This window comes from Nuphar pumila, chromosome 11, assembly GCF_984573655.1.
Source record: "Nuphar pumila chromosome 11, dmNupPumi1.hap1.1, whole genome shotgun sequence".
NCBI lineage: Eukaryota > Viridiplantae > Streptophyta > Magnoliopsida > Nymphaeales > Nymphaeaceae > Nuphar > Nuphar pumila.
The window spans coordinates 41,682,254-41,702,063 of NC_143259.1; the positions used below are offsets into that span (position 1 = coordinate 41,682,254).

General features: G+C 35.8%; 1 pseudogene; it reads left to right on the plus strand.

The window, feature by feature from the left end:
* Positions 1–528: 528 nt before the first annotated feature.
* Positions 529–18,858, plus strand: LOC149822307 (squalene epoxidase 1-like; annotated as a pseudogene).
* The last annotated feature ends 952 nt before the right edge of the window (positions 18,859–19,810 follow it).

The window sequence follows — 19,810 nt, forward strand, 5'->3', positions numbered from 1 at the left end:
GAGGGCATTGACACTTCTTAGGCTATCAGTCATCGATGTAGGGAGTTGGGGCTGTTAATTTATCCTAGTTTGACAGTTAGGCTTTGCAAAGTAAGAATCGATTTCCTAGACCACTATAAGTTTCTCTCTGGGTTAAAGACCACTTCAGTGGATGTTTGGCGTGACTCTTTGAATCGATGAGTTAATTAAAATACTTATTATAATAAACCTTATATGATTGTTGAGTTAAGATTATGTCATGAGTGTATACCATTTAGGAAAGAAAAGAAAAATAATGCATTAAATTAGGTTCACTAGTGGTTAAATAATTCATTGAATATTGACATAATTTTTTATGCATGTCAGGTATAATTTCTACTTTCTGCATATATTGGAGTACATGCATCCTTTTGATGTTATTATTGTTTAAAAATTATAGTGTGACGTGTGAACTTAATAATATGTTAGAGACACTACATAGAGAGTTTTGTATAAACTCATTTTGGTTATTTTCTATGGGTGGCTTGACAGTCAAGTTACAACGATATCATGGACACGCTGAATAACCTTGCGGGAGTTGTCCAGCAGCAGGCCACTACAATGCACGCTATAGGCAACAACCAGCGGCAGGTTGCCGAGGACAAGCAACCTTTACCAGTAGTTGGTGGTGGTGCCACTTACAAGAAGTTCATGGATATGGATCCACTTGCTTTCACGAAAAAGAGGAATCCAGATTTGGTTGAGAATTGGGTGCGAGAAATCGAGTGGATTTTTTAGATTTTAAAGGTAATGGAGAACTGTCAACTCAGTTTTGGGACTTACAGGCCGAAGGAGCATGCAGAGAGGTGGTGGGAGACCACACACATAGTCCGTTTCCAGGGCAGACTAGTCACTTGAGCTCAATTTCTAGAAGTCTTCAATGAGACATACTTTTCGAAGCATGCCAAAGACAAGATGATGCATGAGTTTCTAGACCTGCAACAAACGGGTAGTCTTGAGGACTACCTCACGAGTTTTCATGGGTTGGTGCAGTATTTCTCCAATCTGGACATGGAGGAGGTAGATCAAGCTATGAAGTTTGCTCGAGGATTGAAGTCATTCCTTAGAACGAAGGTCTACATGAATAGACCTAAGACACTAAGCGAGGCCACTGAGGTGGCCACTTTGCTTAATGATGACTAGGTAGAGACCCAGAAGTTTCAGAGAAAGCTACCACAACAGAAGTCTGGTCGCCAAAGGAGATTTGTCCAAAAGAGGAAGTTTGGCAAAAAGTAGTCTGTAGCACCCGCCAAGAAGGGCGCGAGATCGCAACAATGACAAGACTAGGGGACACCATGTCAGTGTTGCCATTGGTTCTATCCTGGCAGACAATGCTCAATAGAAATAGATGCTTGCTTGAATTGCGGACAAAAGGGACATTTCTATCTAGAGTGCACATAGAAGAAGATAGACATACGAGATTAGTCAGCTGGGGTTCGGCCTTAGCAGTCTCGACAACAGCAGTATCAGCCACGCCAGTAGCAGCATCAAAAGAAGACTACCGGCTGCGTCTATGCCACTTCCAAATAAGAACTGGAGCAGGACGCCGATGTCATCGAAGGTACCCTCTCTATTGTAGACTTTAGTGCTAGGGTCATCTTTGATTCTGAAGCGACCCATTCTTTTGTTTCTACTCGGTTTGCTTGTATGTTAGACCTACCTCCTGTGGTTTTGGGTTATGTACTTGAGATCATAACGCCTTCAAGTGATAGATTTATTGCTCAAAAGTTTTTGCCCGAGATAGAGGTCAGTATTGTTGGGCAGAATCTACCGGCCAATCTGATTATTTTGGATATGATTGAGTATGATGTTATCCTAGGGATGGACTGGCTATACCAACATTATGCTTGTATGTATTATTGTACTAGAAAAATCAGGTTTATGCATCCAGATCACCCTATCTTAGAGTATCAAGCAGAGAAGCCTTTGGATAATGTTAAGTTGATCTCAACCCTAAAAGCTCAGCGATGGATAAAGAATGGTTGTGAAACCTTCTTGGCCAGTGTTACCTTGTTGGAGAATAGACTGACTAGCTTGAGGGACCTAGATGTGGTAAATGTGTTCGATGATGCATTTCATAAGGAGCTACATGGGTTACCTCCTACTCAAGAGATTGACTTCATTATAAAGTTGGTGCATTGAACGACTCCAATCTCTAAAGCGTTTTACCGGATGTCACCAACTAAGTTTGAGGAGCTGAAGAAACAGTTACAGGAGCTGCTTGATAAGGGAATTATTCAACCTAGCATTTCGCCTTAAAGAGCACCAATCTTTTTCATAAAGAAGGACATATCGATGAGGTTATGCATTGATTATATGATGCTTAACCATGTGACTGTAAAGAATAAGTACCCATTGTCGAGGATCGAAGACTTGTTCAACCAACTTTAGAGAGCCAAGGTAAATTTAAATTAGAGATTTTTGAATGTTATACTCTAATTAATAACATTGATTTTAGATCTTTTAATTGGGTTATTGGTGGTTTAAAGGTATTTTCCAAGACCGATCTGCGGTCTCGATATCATCAACTGAATATTAGAGAGGGAGATATTCCCAAGACGACATTCAGAATGCGTTATGGGCACTGTGAGTTCGTAATTATGCCCTCACAACATTTATGGATCTCAAGAACCAGATATTTAGACGATATTTGGATCAGTTTGTGATTGTCTTTATAGACGATATCTTGGTTTATTCAAAGAGCTTATAGGATCATAGAAATCACCTTAGGATAGTACTACAAACCCTTAGAGAACATCAGTTATATGCTAAGTTCTCTAAGTGTGAGTTTTGTCTCAAGGAGGTCATTTTCTTGGGCCACAAGATCTCGAAGGATGGAGTATCTACGAATCCTTCTAAGGTAAGTAATCAATTTTGTATCCCGAACTTATGTTAAGTTGTCGTTATTTATTATTTTTATTAATATATTGAATATGGCGGCAATACTAGATTGGGAACCACCGACGAATATCACCGAGATACATTGTTTTCTAGGGTTAGTAGGGTACTACACACATTTTATTCAGAATTTTTTTCTGGATTGCTCTGCCTATGACCAAGTTACTACGAAAGGGGATTGAGTTTGTATGGGATGCCAAGTACGAAGAGAGCTTCGGGACTCTGAAGAAGAAGCTCACGACAGCCCCAGTGTTGACCTTGCCATCAGGGCAAGGAGGGTTCGTAGTTTACATGGATGTCTCAGGTACATGTTTGAAAGACGTTCTTATGCAGCATAGAAAAATGATAGCCCATACTTCAGGTCAGTTGAAGGTGCATGAGAGGAATTATACTACTTAAAAAAATCATTTTGGTTAAATCTATGCCCGAACGGCTAAACCAAAAAATTGGGTAACTCGAAATGCTTAGTTTCATGCTTCTACGCAATTTTAGATGGTTAAATCTTTGTTTCTAGCATTATTGGATGCATATTTGCTTTCTTGTATGTGTTTACAGTATGAATAATGTTTCTGAAAATGTATTTTATGCATTTTATGGTGTTTTCGCATGCTAGCATCTTCAACTTGTTATTCTGTGCAAAAATCATGATTTATTTTGATAGTTTTGATTCTAACGCATGTGTTATGATCATATGACATCTCTTTATGAATATAGATGATGTTTAGATATTGTCCATGTGTTGATGAATGATTAAAAATAGATATTCTATATTTATGCTTGAGTTTTCTTGTTTTTATCATGATTTATTTTACATTCTCCATGATATCTTGATTTTCTTAACCGATGCATTGTGGTAAAATAAATGTACCTCTCAAATTGGATCACCAATATTATGGAGACCTTTCAAGCATTTACGAGGTGTCTTAAAAAAATATTGGGCCTTAGTACGAAAGTGAGGGTTATAACTGCTGCAACTCAAGACAAAAATTTTATCCTGTGCGTAGAGTGATTCTTAACATTCAATTTTGCAAAAAAATATAATAAATTAATGATTTTGAGTTAATGGCTGATTTTTTGACATGTCATTTATATCATATGGATAGATCTGAGAAAAATAAAAAAAAATATTTTATTTCTTGTAAATCTTGAAGACTCACACAAATCATGAAAAAATCAAGATTGTGCAAGAAACCTGGATTTAGAACTCTCTCAGACAAGGTCCAGTCTATAAAATCTAAAAAATTTATATTATGAAGTTTTTTTGGCAAACTTAGATGATTCTGAAAGCTAACAAGCATACTTTTCACCAAAAAAATTGGGAGGACAAAATCCCTTTCGGATTGGGATTGGTGACTGCTTCTTTGGGAAGCAAGATTCTGACAGGTTCTGTTGATAACAGAAAAACAATCTCGGGCCTGTGAATTTTCATAGACAAATGAAATAAATTTTTAGAGATCTACCAATTGGAATTGAAAGTTAATATCCTCTGACATGATAATTTTTTTTAGAGTTATATAAGTTCATTTTGATGGTCTGTCATACCCATAAACAACATAAAAATTCTGTTATTATACAGTTCTTGACTTTGGATAATATCTTGACTTATAAAATTATGTTTGTAAAATCATATGCTTGATTATGATATGAGATGTTAATCATACATATGTTAATGTAGAATTTGTCATGAATATGTTGTATGTATGCATGTGAATTATTTGGGCATGATGACATATGAAATTACATATTAAACATGAGAATTAAGCATGATAATTATATCAAATGGTATGCATGATCATGCATGTGTTATTCTATGAAATTTATGGTTCTTGCTAAATTGAAATGAGTCGCATGCATCATAGAGTATGATATGTGGTATGCGATATGCTATAAGTCATATGAAGCATGCATACATAGGGCTCAAATGCAGGTTAGGTTCGGTAGAACCCATGGGATGCTTTTGAGTATCTGGTTTGACTTTGTTAAACATGCACATATATACACACACTCTAACTAGACTCTTGAGTATTCCTTAAGTTGAGTACATGCATTGAGATACTCTTGGGTAATTCTTAATGTGAGTACGTACCTAGAGATACTTTTGGGTACTCCTTAAGTTGAGTACATACATTGAGTTTGGTTTAGATGAGTTAGGTTAGGACACCTGAGTGGCTGTAGGAGGTGCATGTTCATGCCTTGTGATGCCATGGTTTGTTGAGCTGCCTATAGTGAAGCTTGGGGCTATTGAACTTGGTGATGAGTGCACCTAGTACTGTAGTTGAACCCAATATAAATAACACCTAATAACTCATTTATTCTAGTGACATACCTTAGAGAGGGTAGGAGGTACACTCGTCAACTTGAACGCTTTGACAATATTGACACATCTTGGGCCCCCAGTCATCGGTGTAGAGGGGGCTGGGGTTGTCAATTTATTCTAGGTAGACAGTCAGACTCTGCAGAGTAGGAATCAATTTTCTTGACCACTGTAAGTTTCTCTATCGATTAAAGACTGCTTCAGTGGATGTTTGGCTCGACTGTTCGAATCGATGAGTTAATTAAAATATCTGATTGCTGAGTTATGATTAGGTCCTGAGTATTTACCTTTCAAGAAAGACAAGAAAAACAACATATTATATTAGATTGACCAGTGGTTAAATGATTCATAGAATATTGATGTAAATTTTTATGCACATTTGATTATTGTATTGATGACTAATGATCATGAATGTAAATTATTAGTGTAATATTGCATGAGTAAATTATTAGTGTTGTGATCTTTAACTGCGCTGGGTTTATATGTTATGTCATGCTATGGTTTGAGTGTATTGAGAAGGATTTATGTTTTATGAATTGACATTCTTTTTATGCCTGTATGTAGGATAGTTTTCTACTGAGGTTGTGGCTAACACCCCTACATTTTAATATTTTAGGTAATGAATAAGTTAGAAGGCGATGATAGGAGGCTTGGGGTGGTGTCAAGATGGTCACATTCTTTAGAACTTGTTGGAGAGACTAAATGAATTTATTTACTTTATTTTTTTTATTTACTCCTGTAAACTCTGATATTTGAAAAACTTGTATTTAATTTATTATAATATAATTAATGATTTGATTCAATTATTCTAGTCTTTCAGGTGTGTTGGTAACTGTAACCCACCCAAAGCTTGAACCGATTTTTTTTTTTAAATTTTCAGTTTCAAAAATTGACACGTTACATTGATTCGGGTTTGAACCACCCATTTTTGGCATAGCTCTGACCCATTGACACCCCTATACAATACCCTATCCATTCTAAGCATATCCACAAATAATAATAGAGGTAGTACTTGAAAAATGTGCATAGGACTCATATCCGACCCGCCCCACTTACTGAAATAGGGATTCATATATGTGGAATGACCAACCTGGGCCAGAACCAGATTTGGTTCATATTAGGAGATGCCAATGGATATATCCAAATCTGGTCAGACCCGGAACAAAATATGGTCGTCTAATCAAATCTAGTAAATAAATGAAGTCAGATCCAAGTTACAATCAATGTTAGAATCAGGTCTAACTCCATGGATTTCTAACTTTTTACAAAAAGCTACATAAACTGTGCCCACTTCTAGTGGATACAGGACCACAAGGACTCCTAATGTTTACTAATTAAATGGGCGGTCAAAGTTCGATTCCCATGAATGCCTCTGCCCCAGCCAACTCCCAGCATAGGCCCCGGGGGAGGGGGACCTAGTCTTTGAGTTTTATGCTGCTGGCACGTCAGCAGGTATGGTAGACTGAGCCAGCCAGACCAGGTCTTCAAGCTGAGTGTGGTTTCTTCGGCTTATAAATAAAAAAAGAGCAGTTATGGAGTCCACTTTGAGAATCGAGTAGGGCCCAAACATGAAACCTGATCTGCTCTTCAGAATTGGATCAAGCATGACCAAGAAAACGATATCCAATCCGTTTTAAACCCTAAAGAACATAATTCATTTTTTTTTTTTTTGAGAAATAATTCATTTATCCATTTCAAGAAGAGGAAGGGAAATCAAGTGTGTACCAACCACAAGCGGTACAATACCACAACAGAGGCGCACTGTGAGTACTTAGCCTGTGAAACTTAAAAAGAGTTCCAAATTAAGCTCATTTGTCACATCTAAATTAAATATCCTCCACAGCCGACTAGGGATGAACAAGAACCGAGCTTGACATGTTCAAGCTCGGCTCACTCACATAAAATCGTCCTCAGGCTCGGCCCAAGCCTGAAGCACTGGTGTTCAGGCTCGGCTCGTGTTGAGCTCAGCTCAGTTCGCTAAACTCGGCTCGGGCCGAGCTCGGTTCAAGAGCCAATCAAAATGGCACATCACTATATTTTCCTCTTTTTTTCTCTCTCTAACTTAACAATGTGATTATCAGTATTGGTTTCAAAATGAATATGCCCAAATAACGCAGGAGTCAAGAATGCCAAAAATTGTTAATCAATGCTACACAATTTCAAGATATCACCACAAACAAACTCGAAAGATAGATCCAACAATTGAAAAAGAAACCGACACTCATTAAAACAGATAGTAGGCAAACTAAACCAAAATCGTTATTGATCGAAATACATCAGAAAGAACAACCAAAAGGCACTATAAACATAAAAAAAGAAAAAAGACGAAAGAATCTTTGAAACCTGATCGCGATCATTGTGAAGATCAGAAGAATTAGAGCAACCCCCTGAGCAGAAGGAATACAACGATTCACCTCCCGGTTCCCATTTTCCCTTTCCCCAATAACAACTTCCACCTCACTCCATCACAGCCACCCCCCGTTCCTTCCAGTCCCCCACAAATCATCCCAAAATATCAAAATGAGGAAGAAATGAAAACGCCCAATCAACTGTCCCTTTCTAAATAGAAAAAAACCAGCCTTCAAGCTTTGCCAGTAAACCAAGAATTGTGCTGGGTAAAATAGAAAGGAAATATGCAAACCCTAAATTCAACCACTGAGGAAGACGACCAATTTTGCTTAAAAAGACAGAATCAGAAGAACAAGAAGGATTCTTGATTCATAAATAAAAAGGTTGCTTGGGTTCTTATGGATAATGATTGTAAGTTTCTTTGTGGTGTTTGGCTATCCAGTTGGAATTGGAACCGTGAGGACCCCGGGTCTCTGGGAAGTTTTTTGTACTATTTAAAAAAAAAATCGCATTTTCAAGAGGTATGAGTTGGGGTCGTTACACTAAACATCTCTTGTCTACGTATAATGACACTTAAAACAAGTTTATCAGCTACTAGAGCAAGAGCACAAAGCCAACAATGGGCAAAAAACACACGCGAATGTGTGAACATTTTCTGTTTACCTATGATGACACCTAGATAAAAGACATAAAAGGAAAAGACACTTGAGGCAAAAAAAACTTGTAATGAAAATGTAATTAAAAAATATCAAATTTTCAATATATCTAGAAATATTATGGTCTTAAAAGTTAGACACCCATCACAAGTACACATAATTAAGAGCATCCATAATAAAAACTATGGCCAAGGAACAAACGAGTGATAACACACACTTACAATCAGGGATCACATAACATATCTTTTGGAGTCAAACTACAAGTTGACAATCTCAAAAGACATAACACGAGATGCACATAACTCACCCCAACAAACACCTTTATAATAATAACACGGCCAAGAAAATTGATGCATCATATAAAGTTTGTGATGGACAATACAAATGCCATAAAAAGGCAATAAATGTTTACAAAAATCATTTTCCAAATAGGTGATTTTATAAAGAGAGCCGATTTGAAAAGTCAAATCAAAGATCCAGTAATGGTAGATAATCAATCTTAGAAAAAACACAATCATATGCACAACAACATGCCTTACGACAACAATAAACATGGATCATGCTTAACATAGACAATTCTTCAAAAAAAGTCATTTACATAAAAAAAATCTATTATGCAACAACATGAAATATTAAGAAAATAATGCATATGAAGTTTTTATATATTGCAAGAAGGGGAAGCTCACAAAAGATTTTTCTCAATGAACACAATGGTTTATACAACACACTCGTAACAACCGAACTACTAAAAAAAAGGCAAACACAAAAGAGAGAAAGTATATCTCATTAAAGTGGGATAAAGCCCACACAAGAAGTTTTTAGGACCTTCTATAACACAATTATTACCAATCATTTATCCATAATGCAATTTATTTAAAGAAAATTGAGTTACCATTATAAAATGCATTCAAAACATTCAAACAAAACAAACTAGAGATGAACAAAATCTAGGATCATTCTCAAGCATTATCAATCGAGAATGTTTTTCAAAGAATTAGTTTTGTATTATGAGGAAAAAATCTTAACGTTATCAATTGTAATGAGATATGCAAAAATACACATTACAAAAAGATAACACAAGAGAGTTTAACAAAGAACGAAAGCATATGTATAGATAAAAGAAGCAATATGAAAGACCAAGTGCATACATTCTCATAGAAAAAGCACTCATACAATAATTAAAGCCACATGTCTCATAAAATAAACATGCTTTCAAATTTTCAATCAAGTTTAAGCATATATGTAAGTGATAGATTTATATAAAATTTTTCATTTTTAAGCATGTAATGAGTCAAGAATTTTAAACATGAACATGCATGTCTATCAAGGATGAAATACAAATTGTAGTTGACGATTATATATATATATATGTGTGTGTGTGTGTGTGTGTGTGTGTGTGTGTGTGTGTGTGTGTGTGTGAAATGCAAGTTCAAGCAAGATGATATTTTGTGAATTTATCAAATTATTTTAAGGTAAGAATATGATTGACGAACCATCTAGAATCAATAATTCATGATTATATATATATACATATATATGAGATATTTTCGAAAAAAGCTTCAAGATTCAAACACGATACATATATCTAGTTTGCTTAAAACAAGTTCTACGATGATTAAAATATTATTTTTAAAAAATTTAAAAAATATATATTTTGTTTTTTTAACCATAAAATATATGTATATATATATATATATAAAATGATAAAGAAAAACAAGTGTTTTTTTATCCATAATGCATGGTCTAAATACTTGAAAAATGTCAAAATACATGTCAAGTAACTCCAAGGAGAAGAGAGAAAGATAAGAGGTAACAAATACTTAATCACTTTTTCAAATTTTTGAATATCACGCTTCCTGATGCGCCGAAGGACTAGCTTGATTACAATTGAGCTCTGATACCATGGTATAACAAGCATGGTTAATGCATTCACACGGTCCAATGAATGGGCAAGCACAAACCCACAATGGGAAATATAAAAATAGTCCACTAAGGGACAACACAAGAAGCCTTCAAAGAGGCAACACATAAAAAAATATATGAACTTTATTGAATGGGGGCTCGAAAAGCCATTAAATACAAGAGAGGGGAACCCCCTATTTATACAAAAAAAGGAGAAGAAGAGGGAGCCATTGGGGGCTCCCACGTATGGTCGTTGGAGCCCCCAACGGTCATATTTATGACTGTTGGGGGTCCAACGACTACATGTGGGACCCCCAATGCTTTGATAAAAAAACAATTACAAAAAAGAAAAATGAAAAATTAAGTAAAAAAATATCTTATTTAATAAAAATAGTTGTTTCCAAAACAACTATGTGAAATGACTAAAATACCCCTATCGGGTATTTCACAAACATATATATATATATATATATATATATATATGTGTGTGTGTGTGTGTGTAAGTACATATATTTTAACACCTTATGATGAGCTGCGTGTTTTTGGTTGTGTATGTTATGTGCATATTGATTCATCTTTGCAAAATAAGTTTCAGGACAAGGCCGCTAAGTGCAGATTTTTTGGGTATGCAGATGAATAGAAAGGTTATCGATGCTATGACTCTACTACAAAACGTATTAGGACCTCCAGGAATGTTGTTTTTGATGAGCAGAATTTTCAGATCGATGACTCTGAACAGTTGTCATCTTGAAAAGTAGAGGTATATGATCCATGGATGAGCGTAAATCTTTTTGCCAATATAGGAAAAACATGTTAGACGACTTGTCCTTCCTTCAATTTGAGAAGGGAGCTCGGTGATTCACAGATGCATGTCGAGCCATCTTCAATTGAGCCACTTCCAGTTGAACGCTTTTCTTGATAGATCTACACTAGAAGGGACAGAAATACAGGGCCGAGGGATGTGGAAATCGTTTCTAGTGAACCGGCTCGAAGGTCGTCACGCATCAAGCATCCTATTCAGCGATGGGTGAGTTATGAGACCTTTTCTCTTGATTTTCAATTGTTTATGTCTCAGCTCACAAAACAGAATGAATCCACTTGTTTTAATCAAGCTATTCAATCCCGTCATTGGATTGAGGCTATGAATGAAGAAACAAAGGCTCTTCACGAGTGCCAGACTTGGGAATAGTGCCTCGACCAGAAGGAAAGAATGTAGTCGGCTCAAAATGAGTTTATAAAATAAAATATAAGCCTGAAGGAAGTATTGACAATTATAAAGTGTGGCTTGTTGCTCGGGGATTCACGCAACAATATGGTGAAGATTACGATGAAACATTTAGTCTGGTAGTCAAAATGGGCACAATTCACCTCATCATATCCTTAGCAGTCGACCGAGGATCGAAGCTTAGTCTGATGGATGTTAAAAATGCATTCTTGCATGGGGTTTTAAAGAAGAAAGTATATATGGAGCAACCTCCTGGGTATGTCGAGAAGGATCCTACTGCCTGTGTGTGCAAGCTAAGGAAATCTCTATATAGATTGAAACAGGTGTTTCGCTCTTGGTTTGAAAGTTTCTCCATGCAAATTTAGGGCTATGGTTTTAGAAGATGTTCACTAGACCACTCACTCTTTATTCACCAGAAGCCAAACATCGTTACACTTCTTTTTATATATGTTGATGATATTGTGATAACTGGGAGTTCAGATAATCATGTGCACGAAGTGAAGCATTTTTTAATGAAAACTTTTAAGATGAATGATTTAGGGGAGTTGATGTACTTCCTTGGTATCGAGGTTGACAGACAGAAAGACACATTGACACTCATGCAACAGAAATACACTCTTGGATCTTTTGGAAAGAATCGGGATGACGAATTGCAAACCAGTCAACACTCCGAGTGTATTACATTAAAGGCCGAGTTTTGAAGATGACCATCTTTGTGTCAATCCTATAACATATAGGAGTCTTGTAGGGATGTTGCAGTATTTAACTTTTACCAGACCTAATATAGTTTATGTTGTCAATCAGGTATCCTAGTTTATGCATGCTCCAAAGGAAGGTCATATGGAAGCTGTGAAGCGTAGTATTCTACGCTATTTAAAAGGAACTATAGGAGACATACTTGTTTATCGCAAGAACGATAACCTACATAAAGGACATGAACTCATTACTTATACAAACACAGATTTGGTAGGGGATCCAGATGAGAGACGATTTGTCTCTGGATATTGTATATACATTGGACACAATTTAGTGTCTTGGAGCAATAGAAAACAAAAGTCAATGGCACGATCGAGTACAGTGGCAGAATACAGGTCAATGGCTGCAGGTACGACAAAAGTTACATGGATTAGACACTTGTTGAGTGATCTTGGGGAGACAATTATTCGATCATTACTTCTATGCGACAATCAAAGCGCAATCAATATTGCATTTAACCCTATTTAGCATAGCAGGATGAAGTATATTGAGATTGATCAACATTTTATACGGCAGAAAGTCGAGATGAAAGAGATAGAACCACATCATGTTCGAACAGAAGATCAAGTGGCAGACTTGTTTACCAATGGGTTAACAGAACATCAATTTTGGCTATTAAAGAGCAAGTTGTACATGCTCCAAGACCATGTACAACTTGAGGGAGGGTGTTAAAATAGAGCATGTGTATGGATCTGGATCCAGATCCATACACGTCAATCCTTTTAACTGTGTTTGTTGATGTCGTTTTTTATTAATGACATTTTTGTAATATGGCTGTTGTGATATGATATTTTAGTCCCCATTGTAAAAGTGTTTTTAATATAAAAGCTTAGGGTTTGGAGGTGGAATTAGTTTTTTAGCCGCCCCAGCCATTGTGCATCTCTCTCTTTTTTTTTTTCCTATTTTCTGTGCAGGTTGAACCATGGTGAAGACCTCTCACAATATCTCATAGACAACTCCACCCGCATCACCAATTTTCTTGTCTACTTCCATCACCCCTCTCATCTCCTCTCCAACACTGGCTTCCAAACGGAGCCTAAACATAATCAATAAAAGATAATTGTGATAGATAAACACCACAATTTTCTAGACCTTCTAGAATATAGATAATAATAAGGATGACTTTGAGTAATGGCAAGTTTTTTTTATGAGCCTTCTAAGAATCCTTATCTAGTTAGGTACTTGAGTCTATAAATAGAGGTGGTATAATCAGTTTTTTTATCAAGCAATAAAATTTTATTTGAGTATTTCTTTTCTTTTTTTATTCCTTGTGGATATCAAACTAGCTTCAAGTGGGGGATGGTGCTCTTCTTCATCCCACATTTCCTTTTGCATCACATGCTGTCCAAACGCTTCATGTGAAAGCTCCCATAATGAGATTTGAGTATATAAACATAAACATATATTATGCATAAATTTATTTTATTTATTTATTCATTTATTTCAAGTTGCTTTGTGTCTTTGTATGCTTATGTCGATAGAAGTAGTGGGACTAGCAAAGTTTATATCTTCTGCTTTCATCAACATTATAATAGAAAAAGTTATAGATGATGTTTTACTTTTAGGTAATTAGGATGACCAGTGTGAAGTGGAGAAAGAGAAAAAATGCTTAAAGACGTGTAAGAAATGCAAGAGAGAGAGAGAGAGAGAGAGAGAGAGAGAGAGAGAGTTCTCACTTCTCTTCACATATGCCATATAAACAATCTGCACTAGCCCATCACTTTGCATATTTAACTAGTAATTGGAATACTTAGCCCAATAAATAGCTAATAATAACAAATTTGCGCTCCACAAGATGTTATTGTTTCAATAACCAGAAAATTATTCTTTTATGGACATGTTGCTTTCAGTTTTTGGGTGTGTCATGATCTATGTTACACAGACTCTTCTAACAGAGCACCTCACCTGTGTCGCACCCACACCCAGGCGGGTGTGACACTTGGACACAACTTCCTTTGTGTTAAGTGAAGTCAATCACACTGAGGTTCATTTCTATCCAAAAGTAGATTCAGTTAACCCTAATAAAGTCCATTTATATATATATCCTCCCCGCACCCAAGTTTTTTTAAAGTGCTGCATCACCGCATCCGCACCCGTACCCGCACCTCTTTGACATAGGTCATGATCAAAGAGACTTACAATGCATGATATAGTATAGATCCTAGTGAATTAAACAAAAGAGTACACTGCCATTGTAGGTAGAACTAGTTTTGGTAAGAGTGTTGATGCGTGCCTTTATTATGAAGAAATGAATAAATGCATTACAACCAACAGTAGCAAATAGTTCATTAAATTCTTTAATGGTGGCCACTAATATGTAAATTTAGTTAATTTAGAATGACAAGAATAACTTGAATAACAATAAGGTTTTTATAGATATTTTGATTGGCTTGAATAAATATGCATGATTGAGAATGCAACATAAAATGTAGCTGGTTGCTAAAGGCTTCAATTGATTATTTGTCATCGATTGTAAGGAAAAGATTATGGAAGGCCAACTTAGAAACTAACCACAGGTATTTTTGGTTAACTATAAAATAAACGAGTCATGCATTTGAATTGCCATTTGTTTTTCGGGTATGAATCTTTATTACAAAAACCTTTTGGTTACATTTTTGTAAATAACCATTAAATATTTTTATGTTTATATAGATTATTTATTTTTTTATTTCATCCTCCCAGTCTGGATGAAGATTACAAGAAGTGAGAACCACCATGCATGTAGGTGATGCTTCTGAAGCCCATGGCACATTGAACTTTTCATGTGGCTCACATCTTGAGAAGTGCATATCTTTTTTAAATCTTAGGACTTGGGAAGCTTTTTCCACTGTAGAGGCCTCCTAAAACACAAAATGTCATGGGGGCAAATACAAGAAAATAATTTTATTCTTTCCAGTATATGGTTATATTTGTTACAATGGTTTGCCCAAGTCTGCCTTGTTCACCGGTTAAAGCATGTTTTGGCAAAAGATCACAAGGATCCCATGGAACCCTTGTTACCAAGAACGTGGTATCATTTTTGGGCTGTTAAAGTAGGATTTTGATGGAATTATAGTTCCTTCAAACTAACATCTAGAAAAGTTTGCTCTTTCAAGAGCAGTAACTGGGACCTACTTTCTTCTTGTTACCTATGCATAATGATTCTAATTTTTCTTCCCTCAGACATATTTTGTCTGCACATTTTTTATGGTCAAATTTTGTCACAATTGGCTCTGCATTTTCTTTCCTGCCATCCATTGTGACAATTCATAGTTGTGTTTGATATCACCTTTTAACTGTTATTTTTCTATTTAACTATGAAATGCAATTGGACTTGTGGCTAAATAATGTGTTGCTGCATGTTTGATTTTTCTTGTCATTTTAAATAGAAAAGCGGCTACACTAATGTATGCATTTTCTGGTCTACTTAACATGTCCTTATGGATGAGATTGTGTACTTTTATTTAGTGTCCAATTGGAACAAGGAACAATGACTGCACTGATTGAAGATGGTGGGACTGTCAAGGGTGTCAGATACAAAACCAAGAGTGGTGATGAACTCAATGCATATGCACGACTTACAATTGTGTGTGATGGTTGCTTTTCAAACTTGCGGTGATCTCTGTGTGATCCTAAGGTAAGGCTTCTTGTTTCCACCTATAGTTTGAAGCTTGTGGGATCAAATTTAAGAATGATCAGCATGTTTATTTCAAAAACTTTCCCTAGTACTTCATAATCCATAGATTCTTTCTCTCAATAAACTATATTTACATGTTTTTGTGCCATATAATGTTTTTCTGAATATGAATTTTGCTTGTGTAAATGCACTTTTAGCATTTTTAGTGGATCATTATATTTCCTTAAACTGATTTGATCATTTTTTTAGGTGGATGTGCCTTCTTGTTTTGTTGGCCTTGTTTTGGAGAACTGTGAGCTTCCATATCCAAATCATGGACATGTTATTTTGGCAGATCCTTCACCTATTTTATTCTATCCTATCAATGGAACCGAGGTTCGGTGCTTAGTTGATATACTTGGTCAAAAAGTACCTTCAATAGCTAATGGAGAAATGGCTAAATATTTGAAAACTGTTGTGGCACCTCAGCTATTAAAGGCACTTGAATTTCATGGCTGTTTAGTGTGTCAAGTTTCTTTTTCTAATATCTCCTTGATTTTAGTTTTTATGGTTATGCTGTTATACTTCCCTTGTTTCACAGTCATGAAATTGATTTCTCTATTGTGACTTCATGTTGTCTAATAATAATCTAATGATTGTTGCTGGAGACTGGTTGTTTTGTGGTGCTAACTCCCACTTTTTATTTTGTCATGCCAGGTTCCAAGTAAATTGCATGAAGCTTTCCTTTCAGCTATTGATAAAGGAAACATTAAAACAATGCCTAATAGGAGCATGTCTGCCAACCCCCACCCTACACCTGGTGCTCTACTTGTGGGGGATGTATTTAATATGTGGCATCCTTTGACTGGTGGAGGAATGACCGTTGCATTGTCTGACATTGTTGTCCTCCTAAATCTTCTTAAGCCTCTCCGTGATTTGAGTGATGCATCATCACTGTGCAGATACTAGGAGTCCTTTTACACCTTACGTAAAGTAAGTATGCTCATTGAATTAGATAAATTTTCTTCAGTACGCCCACTGTGGTTAGGGAATTGGGATCTTGTTCATCACATTTTTTTTTCATTCTATAAATTTTAACTAATGTAAAATTATTGAGATTGATAAAGATTTGTGTTATCTGTTTTTTGAGGGTGGAATAACATTACTTAGGTTTTCTGCTGTTTTGCTCTCCTTGCTGCCAATTTTTTTATTGCTCATCAAACCTTGTCTATGATCCTTTTATCTGCAGCCAGTAGCATCTACAATAAATACATTGGCAGATGCTCTCTAAAAAGTATTTTGTTCATCACCTGATTTGGCCATGAAGGAAATGCGTCAAGCCTGCTTTGATTATTTGAGCCTTGGAGGTGTCTTTTCATCTGGACCAATCGCTTTATTATCTGGCTTAAACCCACACCCTTTGAGCTTGGTTTTTCACTTCTTTGTTGTGGCTATCTATGGTGTTGTTCGTCTTTTGATTCCATTTCCATCTCCCAGATGCATATGGATTGGAACTCAACTTATCTCAGTAAGTAGATATATATATAGAAGCTTTTGATAGCGTTATTTTTTGGAAACATATGTGAACCTAGCATTTCAGTTATTATGAATTAATTGGACTCTATATATAGTGGTACAAACTATTTATTGTTTAATTTTCATTTGAAGATGATCATTTTTCAGGAAGCAATTGGAATTGCGAAATAAGCTATTGAATTATTACGGCAACAAGAACAGTATAATGCCTACATTTGTGGTTTCTTTGTTTTTTCACCACTCCATTGGGTTATGTTGGGATGGTTGCAATGTCTCATCATAATAAGCATCTTATTTTAGATAACAACCCTTTATGATTGAAGGTGATGAAAATGGATATTCCGTTCCTGACTCCTAGACCCTATATATGACTGGATGCTGACAAGAGAAATGATTGAGTAGATCATGTGAACCAAAATTAACTAGAGGTGTAGGAGTACCTTTGGAAGGATGGTTGGTCGATGCAGTCTGAAGAAGATCCAACAAAGATAATGATAATACCATCTGGTATAGGCATAGCATTTTATCAATGTCTGCAATGTTGATGTGGATCGGGTTGACTTTCAAACGGATCTTTATAAAGGCTCTTGCATACTGAAGGATAAGAAAAAGAATTACAATTTGACTACTTTGGAGGACAATGTTTGTTTGAACATTTTGCCAATCGGGTAGGAAAATGCAATACTAGTTTTAAGGATAACCTTGATTTGAAACATAGGGATCAATCAAGCACACAAAGTGGAGACCCTAAAGTTGTGGGCAAAATTCTTGGACATTGTTCAGTATTACATAACCAAAACATTGGGCAAAATAGCTTGTCGTACATATAGAGAGAAGTTTCGTCTCTACACATCAAAGATTGCATAATGCGTCATTGACCAGTGCATGCAACTATCCTCATGGAGATAAAAAAATATGTAAGGACGTTGAGTGGAAGATGCATCAAGAGCATTATATCATTGTTTCAGAGAAAAAGATGTCATGCAATTCCTGATAACTTGTTTCTAGCCAATCTTTTGGGGCTTGAAATTCTACTAATCTTGTCAGCTTTGTCTTCCCTAGACAGTTTCTTATACTCAGTTCTCTTTCTGTGGAAGTACTGGTTGAATGTGGAGAGAAGTATAATTTGACATTTTTCATCCTGCTCACATTTTTGTTTAATTGTTTTTGTTACTGATTGGATGACTTCTTGTCATCATTTTAATGAAAGTCATCCTTCAAAAACAGAAAAAAAATACACATTTTTTTCCAAACAGGTGCTTTCTGAATTCTGATTACTTGAATGGAATTATTGTGCAGGGTGCAGCCAACATCGTATTTCCCATTATCAAAGGAGTAAGGCAGATGTTCTTTCCAAATACAGTGTTAGCATATTACAGGAGCCCCCCAGCTAGTTAGGCGGGTACATCTGTCAACCAATTTGTAGCAGTGCCAAGCAAGTGTGTGTTCAAATGTTTTCATTGTTATTTCATGTCTAATATGCTTTTCTTGGCACATGACATGATTGTGTTCATGTCTTTGCAAAGGGCTTTGAACATGACAATGTTAGATCCAGGTCTACTCTTGTTTTCATGTTTCATGTTTCTCAAGACCCTTGTGTTGGAGATGGAAAGTAATGTCATGCCACTTTGTTTGTGCATTTGTTGGCATGTGACCGATTCTGCTTATGACTTTGGGGCATGCTTTTAGCATGTTGTGGGATCGAATTCTACTCTTGTCATCTAACACGGGCCATGTCACATGGACACCACATACCATGTGTTTCCTTCGAAGTGGCATGACACACAGTGTATGTTTGGTTGTGTTTTTGAAAAGTGAAAATACTGTGCAAAAGATATCCACTTTTAGATTTCATGAGACCTCATTAAAAAGTGAATCTCACACAAATGAGATTTACTTTCTAAATCTCACTTTTGGGTTCTGTTCTAACTCACTTTTTATGAGGTTTATTTTTTAGGTTCTGTGCCAAAAAAGTTTTGTTTGATTGTTTTGGGGTACTGTTTAAATGCGATTCACTTTTTTAATTGTATTAAGAAGCGAATCTCATGTGACCGAACTAAATGTACCCTTAGATTTACTAAAACTTCTCATCAATAGAGTCAAACTACTACCAAATACAATTAAATTATGTTCAATTTTATCTATTTCCTTTGATGATCTTGATTACTTATTTTTGTATTTTTTTCTACTTTTTGTATTTTACTTGCATCCTTTTCCTTTCAAAATTTATCAGTTATATTCCTATATGGTAAATGGATCTGTTGATCGGACACACATCGGGTTTATAGGCATCTATCTGGCAATTGATTGTTATTTTCGAAATATGCTATCTTATCAGATTTTCTCAGGCACCCATAGTTATATTAAATTTCAATTTCAATGTAGTTTTATTATTTGTGTTTTTAATTGTAGCAATCTAGAATTGCTGATCAAGCGATGATATTCATCTTCTATTGCTTTAAGTGTGTATGGTCGTGTCCTGTGTCCCATTCTTGCATCAATATGTGTGTGACATGGAACACACGTTAGTTTATGTGTGTGTGGATGGATTTATTATAATT